This window comes from Mobula hypostoma, chromosome 23, assembly GCF_963921235.1.
Source record: "Mobula hypostoma chromosome 23, sMobHyp1.1, whole genome shotgun sequence".
NCBI classification, from domain to species: Eukaryota; Metazoa; Chordata; class Chondrichthyes; order Myliobatiformes; family Myliobatidae; genus Mobula; species Mobula hypostoma.
In genome coordinates this window covers 21,632,647-21,641,931 of record NC_086119.1, presented here as the reverse complement: position 1 = coordinate 21,641,931, position 9,285 = coordinate 21,632,647, and the positions used below count along the sequence as shown (strand labels likewise).

The 9,285-nt window shown below is 39.1% G+C and overlaps 1 pseudogene; it reads left to right on the top strand.

Annotated features, from left to right (window-relative positions):
* The first annotated feature begins 5,113 nt into the window (after window positions 1-5,113).
* On the top strand, window positions 5,114-5,212 carry LOC134337133 (U6 spliceosomal RNA; annotated as a pseudogene).
* The last annotated feature ends 4,073 nt before the right edge of the window (window positions 5,213-9,285 follow it).

The window sequence follows — 9,285 nt, the reverse complement described above, 5'->3', positions numbered from 1 at the left end:
GTCAAGCTGTACCTTTGGAAAGACTAGGAGGGATAAATCAGGATGACGTGATCCCATGACACTAAACTTAGGCAAAAAGATTGTTGGAAGAGTTAAGAAGGAGATAAAGAGCTGCATAGCTTTAAGGCCCTAAGAAAGTAATACTTCTCGCAGGAATCTGTAATAAATCTAAGAAATGTAATTTTGGCAGACTTGAGAGAGTTGCTTAAACAGCTGTGGTTTTACACTCATCTGGTCTATATCACTTACGTACTTCTTGTTAAAAACATTCAACTGTAATTCCGAGCTCCAGCACCAGAAGTCAAAGACCATAAATATATGGGCTGATAGTTAGCATTGATAAGCTCATTTAAGTTCTCATATATTGTATCAGTTGTTAAAAACTGATAAGGGCTTATCAATCTCAGTGGTCTACTTATCAGTTTTAGTCAATTTTCAAAAAGATTGATGGTGATTCAGTCAATGCCTCCCATGTGTCCTAGTCTGGTTTAGAAGCAGAAAACAGTAAGTTTTTCCTCTGCCTTTCCTTTCTAACGGAGGCACTTCCTCACAGTGAAGCAAAGTTAATGAACCCCTGCCAGCGCTCCAGCACCTCACACAGGTGATCATAGACACACCTTTATTTACCCGTTCAAAATCATCCACGTGAAAGCATAATGGAAAACAAGAAGGGTCCCCAGAGTGACATTGGAAGTTTAAATACAGACAGGCCCAGTTTCCCTAAGGGTTCTTTTCCTGAGATCTTTTGTTAAGATGATTTCCCTCTAAGTCAGAATGTTGTCATATCAGTCTACATACACTTGTATGTATTTTCCCATTTCTTTGAAAAATCACTCTAACACTACCATAATTAAACAGATGGAATACCTACTGTATCCAGATTAATGAATACCATGAACTTTTTAGTAGCACAAGCTTACAAAATGCTTAAAAATGTATGGGAGATCTTGTGTTAAATCGGTTTTCTGCAAGTCAGATCAATATTTAGACGTCCTATGGTGTATCTAGAAAGCAGGGCCATTTATTATTTGTAACTTGTAGGAATGCGAATCATAAATTGTATGTCATAGAAGAAATGGCATGCTTCTGAACAAGTTGACCTCAGCTTAGTGTTATGCCTCAGTTCTAACCCACATAATATTAAAAATGTGACTCTTCAAGTGTGTGATCAATTTGTTTTGAAAGTTCTGGTGGAATCTGATTCCATCATCCTTTCAAGTGGGGCACTGTAGATCATAACAACCTTGTCAAAGTAAAGTGACTTCAATTCCCCTCAGTACTTTGACGATTATTTTAAACTGTGACCTTTGGTTACCAGCACACATGAAGAAACTAAAGGAAATAGCTTCTTCCTCCTTCCTTTATTGAAATTCCCCATTATTTTGAATATTTTTCAGCGTCCTCTTAACTTTCTCAAATGAAAACAACTCCAGAATCACCAATCATTATATTCATTCAGTCCCTTAGCCTTTTACCTTCCTGGAAAATTGCCTTCCATTCTCTCCAAGTCCTTGAGATTTGTCAGGTTGCCCATTGTCATTCTCCATTTTGTTAACGGTTGACAGAAATCCTTATTTTTATATTCACCCTTTTACAAAGAAAATTATCCTATACACTTTCCTAAACTGCATTTTCAATTTTTTTCCTTATGAGTTGCAAGTATTTAAGGAAATTAAGCTTTAAAATCTTCCATCTGCCATTGATGGAATGATCAGCAATTACCTGTTGATAGCCCTTACACCAAGCCTTACTATATCTAGAATGATATAACTGCAACGTCTGATGTTATCCCATCATTACAATTGACTTTGAATACATTTGCTCATTTGGATTTAATGCTCGATGTCATTTCTGATATTAGGTGTGGCTGCTAGGAACTTGGACTCTGGGTAATTTCTACCCAAAGTCTACCGAACCTCAGCAGAGAATCAGGACCTTAGTGTCCAGGAGGTAACATGGCTTCAAATGCTGCAGATACTGATAAGATAAATCAATAAAGAACTGGAATAAAAATGGCAAAACCCCTCATATGTTATGTAGATCTGCTACAGGCAAAACGATTTTTGTTTCTTTCTTAGTGGATCTAATGTTTGGCTACATCAGCTAATCATAGTTCCATGAAATTAGTGTCCTTCAATTGTTAGCTCCATTCATAAACAAGAGTTGACAATGGACTGTTAACTCATTAAATTGTTTTTAGAAGAAGCTATCCTTCATGGACATGAAACACTGTTCAATCTTCAGAATTCTGGTTGATAAAGGCGCAAAGTAGGAGTGTATTGATTGGACTGTCTTCCTCCTGCCAGTTTGAACAGAGCCTCAATGAAGAACGTTGAGGAAAAAGCAACTCGCATGAGCTATGGGGAAAGGTTGAATAACGTAGGACTTTATTCTCTCTAGCATAGGAGAATGAGGGGAGATCTTATAGAGGGGTACAAAATGACGAGGGGTATAGATAGGGTAACGACCTGCAGGTTTTTTCACCCTGCGGCTGGGTGTGTCTAGAACTAGAAGTAATTGGTTTGGGGTGGAAGGTGAAAATTAAACATTTAAAGTGAACCTGTGGTGGGAAGCTTCTTCACCTGGAGGGCTTGTGAGAGTGTGGAGTGTGGGTGCAGGTTCAATTGCAACATTCAAGAGACGTCTGGACAAGTACATAAATGGGAGCGTTATGGAGGGCTACGGTCCAGGTGTGGGTCGATGAGTCCAGACAGAATAACAATTCAGCATGGACTAGTTAGGCTGAAGAATTTGTTTCTCTGCTGTAGTGCTCTAAGTATGAGTCTATGACTCTTTAATCAGTGTTTAACTTGTTTTGTTGAATTGACTGAATACTCTAACTCTGTCATGGTCTTTTATTTTCATAGAAGTCATTAAACTGAAAATTTGACTATTGATTATCATTAAATGCACAGAGTTATCATCCAGCTCTTGCATTGCCAGGCCGCAAATGAAAAGAGCTGCAGATTTTTGATGAGCTGAAGGGCCTGTTTTTGTGCTGTGGTGTTCTGTGACTATGATTTCACCCCATTGCCCAGATTAATCATTCACCTCATCCACCACTAGCATGCAATGGCTTTTTCTTGTACCATCTGCAAACATCAACTAGAGTAGAGCAAGGCTTCACTGACAGCATTTCCCAAACCTGTCGCTTCTACAGTCCAGAAGGACAAGGGCAGCAGCTGCCTGTGTATCCTGTCAGTCGCCAGTTCCATCTCAAGTCCATCTTACTATTCTTTCACCATCGGCAGGTTATAATCCTGGGACTCCTCATCTCGTGGCAGATTGAGAGAATTTTCACTGCAATGGTTCAGCAAGTTGCTCACATCACCTTGTTCTCAAGGACATTAAAGACAGCTGTAAATGCTGGTTCTGCCAGGAAAACCCACGCCCTTTCTTGACTGTTACAAATCAGCAGTACACATTATATCATAAAGTTGCAGAGAGAGCAATTACAACCATGTAAAATAAATATTAGTTTCAGAAAGCTAAATTGTTGTAATTAAATGTTATGATTCTTTCAGATTTCATAACTTGCCTCAGCTTATCTTTATGGTATCATTTGTTCCCTTAAATTTGGCTCATAAGTAGCTCCTAGATCTGTTTTGTCAAAGGTATCAAAAGGATGTAGGATGCTCTCATGGCAGAACATTTTTGTGACTTTCTAACATAACAATCAAATTTACCTATGTTTGTTGGTTAAGTACATTGAGTCTAGGTGTTTTTTTACTTTCATTGTTTCATTTCAAATTGTTATCACATTTCCAAAAAGACTTTCTTCAAATTTCAGCTTTGTCTCATCACATGGCTCAAAAGCAACTTACATAAGCCAATGTTTCCTAAGACACAGTGGCATTGACAATTCTCCAATCTTATTTGAAGTAGATTGTATTAAAAAGTAAATCCGTTAAATATATTGATATTCCTGCGGAGTGGACAGCAAACACTTTCAGACAAACCTGGTTCAGCTTCCTGTTTCCTCTAGAATCCCTCCTTGCCTAAATCCGAAGATCTTTCCTTCCATTCTCCCTCATTATCCAGCTGATGCCTAGGCCAAAAACTTCACACATCAGCAGCTTTAAGTCAGCAACCCAATGTTCACCACTGTGCATATGGAAAGAGTGCTATTGTTGTGTGAGGCTATTGCAACATAGAACTGTTAAATCATACAATGTAGAAAAAAAGCCATTCAACCACCTATCCAAATAACATAAAGCTCCTCACTGCTGTTCAACCTCTGTACTTACTGAGTTCTCTCCTACAAGGCGATTTCATCACCTTCTCAAATCACTTTGCTCTCAATCCTCTAACTTCATTGCCTTCTAACCTCACTTAACTTTTCTCCACAACCCATCTATTTACATGGTCATCTGCCTGTGTTTTGCCATCACAAAATATCATAATGACCATTGTCTTAACAGGTGGTGTCATCTATGACTATTTTCTTGACTCGCTTTCTACCATCTTCACTCTTTCTCTTCCTAAATCTTTTGCATCTCCCTCAGAAAAAACTTCTTTCCCAGCACAGTTTCAAACTGTCTGATGTACTCAATCTTCTTGGACCCTCCACATGTGGCAACATTTACTCCCTTTGTACCGGGCAAAAGTCTTAGGCACACACATATAGCTAGGGTGTCTAAGACATATTTGCATAGAACTATAGTAATCTTATATATTGCACTGTACTGCTGCAAAAAAAGCACATTTCATGGCATTATGTAAGTGATGATAGATATGATTCTGATACGGGTCTCTATTGTGGAGTGAGAGTGGTAAGAGGGCAGGGAGTGGGGAATCATGGTTGGGAAAAGGGGAACAGAGAGGGGAGGGAGCAGGAAGCACCACAGAAACATTCTGTAATGATTAATAAACCAGTTGTTTGGAATCAAATGACCTTGTCTGGTGTCTCCAGGCTGGATGTGTCTACACCCACACTAACCCCCGCCCTTGGCACTCTTTCTCTGCCACCTGTCCAACAGCGCTCCACCCTTGCCATTCCCAACATCCTTTGTTCCTGCCATATTTACAGACTTGCTCTCCACTCCACATTGACAAGTATAGTACTGTGGAAATGTCTCAGGCGCACTAGCTATATATATATGCCTCATATTTTTGCACAGTGCTGTACATTATAATTGAAGCGATACCAAGAAGATTAACATGGCCCCTGTGCAAGGATGGCAGAGAAATTTATGAAGCATTACATATTTGTTATTGGAGGAAAAGCTGGCACAGCAGTTAACGTGACACTATATGGCACCAGCTGTATGATCAGGGTTCGAGTCCCACCACTGTCTGGAAGGAGTTTGCACATTTTCCCCGTGACCCTGTGGGTTTCCTCCAGGTGCTCCAGTTTCCTCCCATATTCCAAGGATGTACGCTTAGGAATAGTAAGTTGGGGGCATGCTATGTTGGTGTTAGAAGTGCAGTGACCCTTGTGGGCTGCTGAGCACGATCCTCGTTTATTTGATTTGATGCAAACAGTGCATTTCGCTGTCTGTATTGATGTTCAAGAGACAAAATTAAGCTAATCTATAAAATCTTTAATCTTTAACATTTCTGCAGCAACTAAGATGCTAAACTCTATCTGATTTCCACCTTCGGCATTCTAGCTCCCGTTAAATCTTACGTTGGCCACTCCATCAGTCACCACTGTCACCTCAGCTTCCATAAGTTCAGTTCATGCAGATATGAATAAAGGTGAGGGGCATTCACTGTCACAGCTGACTGGACTACATAGAATCAGAATCAGAATAAGGCTTAATGTCACTATGACAGGAATTTGTTGTTTTGCAGCAGCAGTACAGTGATGTAGTTGCCCACTCTTCTAGGTCTTTCCTGGAAAGCAAAGGTAACCTCTGATTTCTTGTTATTGCTGACAACTGCTCTCTTAAACTTCTGTTCCTTGCTTTCTCCTCTGCCAACTCAAGTGACAAGATTCACATGTTCAGATTCAGAATTATTTATCACATGAAATATGTTGTTTTGTGTTAACAATGACACGTCCAGGGTTATACTGGGGGCAGTCCGCAAGTGTCACCACAAATTCTGAAGCCAACATAGCATGCCTGCAATATTTGGCCGAATGATACAGATCACAGCAAAACACAACAAGCAACATAACCACACCAGTAAAACAAGCCCACTTCCTCTCTTCCACTCATCCACCCACACACATGAACAGTGCTCCAACTCCATGATAGGCCTCCAGTCTCCAATCTCCAGCCTCCAGGCTCCAGTTTTCAGTTACCGGGCTTCAACTTCTGGACTTCCGATCAAAATTAAATCAATACATAGATTCCAAGTAGAATGTATTTCTTTAAGTATGATAATAAACAACCAGCTTGGAAAGTGGTCTGGCTGTGGTTATCAAGAGAAGTTAAAGATAATATTAGTTCAAAGGAAAAAGTTTATAATATTGCCAAGAACAGCAGAACAACTGAAGAGTGGGAAATTTTCAGAATTCAGGTTGGGTGGGACTGCAACTAGACGTCATGGGGTATGGGTGAAAGGTGAAAAGTTTAAGGGGAACATTAGGGGATACCTCTTCACGCAGAGGGTTGTGAGATTGTGGAATGAGATGCCAGTGCAAGTGGTGCATGCGAGCTCGACTTCAATATTTAAGAGAAGTTTGAATAGGTACATGGACGGTAAGGGTATGGAGAGCTGTGGTTCCCGGTGCAGGTCAATGGCGTAGGCAGTTTAGGTGGTTTGGCACAGACTTGATGGGCCAAAGGGCCTGTTTTTGTACTTTTTTATGAGTCTATAATTCTAAACTTCAGGGTCTAAAGGAATTGATAAAGAAAAAGAAAGTAGAATATAGGACAATCCAGTGAGAAATGTGAAAACAGAGTCTACCTGTAAATGTTTTTTGGTGAAGTGATATTAGGGAATAAGAAATATTTTATCTATTTTTCCAGAAGAAGATACAGATCGCCCTCACCAATTTTTAGTGATGCATCATCATCCTACTTGGAAGTATCATACCTTGGTATTAGGACTTGCTCTACCCATGACTGCAAGAAATTGCAGAGTTGTGAACCCAGCCCTGTTCCTCACTCAATCTTACCTCCCCTCAATTGATTCTGTCCACACTCCCCACTGCCTTGGGAAAGCAGCCAACATCAGCAAAGCCCCTCCCAATCTTCTACTCCCTCCTCCCATTTGGACATAAACTTGAGAACATGTAGCAACTGGCTTAAGGACAACACTGAACCCACTATTACCCAATTCTTGAATGGACCACTTATCACATAAAGAAGGAATTTTGATCTCTTAATCTACCTCATTGTGGCCCTTGCATTTCATTTGTCTAACTGCATTGCATTTTCTCTGTAACTGTAACACAATATTTCTGTATTCTGTTTTTTTCCCTTTTATACGACTTCAGTGTATTTATATATGGTATGATCTGTTCAGCAGGCATGCAAACAAAAGCTTTCCACTGTATCATGGTACATGTGACAATAATGAACAATTATCATATATAAACCAAATACCAGTTACAGAACATCTGGAAATAATGGAGGATGACTAATGTACAACAAATAAGTAGCTCAAAGAAATTGGGATTATTTTCAAAAACAATTAATAGACTGTAGTAAGGCTCTGAGGTCCATGTTTCCTCCATCCTTAGATCTTAAAACAGATGGGGTTAGAGATAAGATCCACCAGTTTTTACCTTCCAAAATTCCAAGAACCTTGGAACAATTCCCAGAGGTTAGAGGGTGGTAGATGTTGCCTCACCATTTAGAAAAGGAGGGAGTGAGTGAAAATAGAGCTATAGCCTGGAAAGGCTGGAAATGTATAGGGAAAATGCTCGAATCTTTTTTTTTATGGAAATGGAGACTTGTAAACCAGTTATGGGATTGAGAAAAGTCAAAATTGATTTTTGAATTTGTAACTTGCAGAATAAATAAAGACAAACCAGTTCATGTGGTGGATTTGATTTTCAGAAGACCTTCCACAAAATGCCACTCGGGTTAATCAAAATCAGAATGCATGGTATTGGTGACCATTGGAGCGCTGCAGAAATCAATGCGAGGCTGAAGCAATTCATAATCTTTATCAGGAGTTCAGCTGAGGGGAACGAGCGCAATCATGGGAACATCGATCGTTTACGCTTTTTCATAGATGCTGCCTGGCCTGATAAGTTCCTCCAACATTTTGTGTGTGTTGCTTGGACTTCCATCATCTGTAGATTTCCTTGTCTTTGATTCAGAAATATCTTCTTCCCCTCTGCCTCACTACATTTGCCATAAACACTAATCTTTTTTCCTGTTTTTGCACTACTTATTAAATTTAACGTTTTAAATAAATATATATACTTCTTACTGCAATATACAGTTTTTATTGTTATGTAGTGCAATGTACAGCTGCTGCATAACAATACATTTCTTGACATAAGTCAGTGATATTAAATCTGATTCTGTTTCTGAAATGGCCACATGTGTAATGCAATAGAAAATTGACTGCTAATCATAAATTTCAACCACTGTCATTCTACCTCGTAAGTAGACATCAAAAATAATACCTTATCTACAACAGGAGAAAAAAAACAACATACAATATCAATAATGTATGAACATTTTCAATTCGATCCAGCCTTCTCAGAAAGAATAAATGTGGAGTAGGGTACCAAAATATTCTACAGACATACTGGAAAATTGTGACAGAAATAAGCAGCAAATATTGAAATAGAGTTTATAAGAACATTAATTATTTAGCAACAGTTCTGGTTCCAAGTTTGCTATTACTTCCAGTAGGTTAAAAATAAATTGACCAAATCCTAGCTGTATGGATGATATATGTTACACTAGAGCAGGGGTTCCCAACCTGGGGTCTATGGACCCCTAGGTTAATGGTAGGGATCCATGGCATAAAAAAGGTTGGGAACCCCTGCATTGGAGAATGAGCTGAACTGCAATTGCTTAGGTAGACTCAGAGATCTATAGTAATTCCTACCTCTACAAATTCTTCTTCATTTAACATTTTTCCTGTTGTATCTATCTCTTCCAATTCCTTGTCATATCTCACGTCTATGTTGAAATACACAGAAGCAGACAACCACACTGTTAATTAGGACTGGAATGAAAGATATGGCACAGTAATTATTTTTAGCTAAAATTCTTATAGCCATATACTGTATGCCATTAATATATAATTAGGTGCATAAATTGTGGATAAACTGAAATATATTCCTGGAAACAAACTAAGATATGCACTGCATACAATAAGTTTCATTTACAGGGGCGTGGTGTTTGATTGACCAACACACGCAAAATG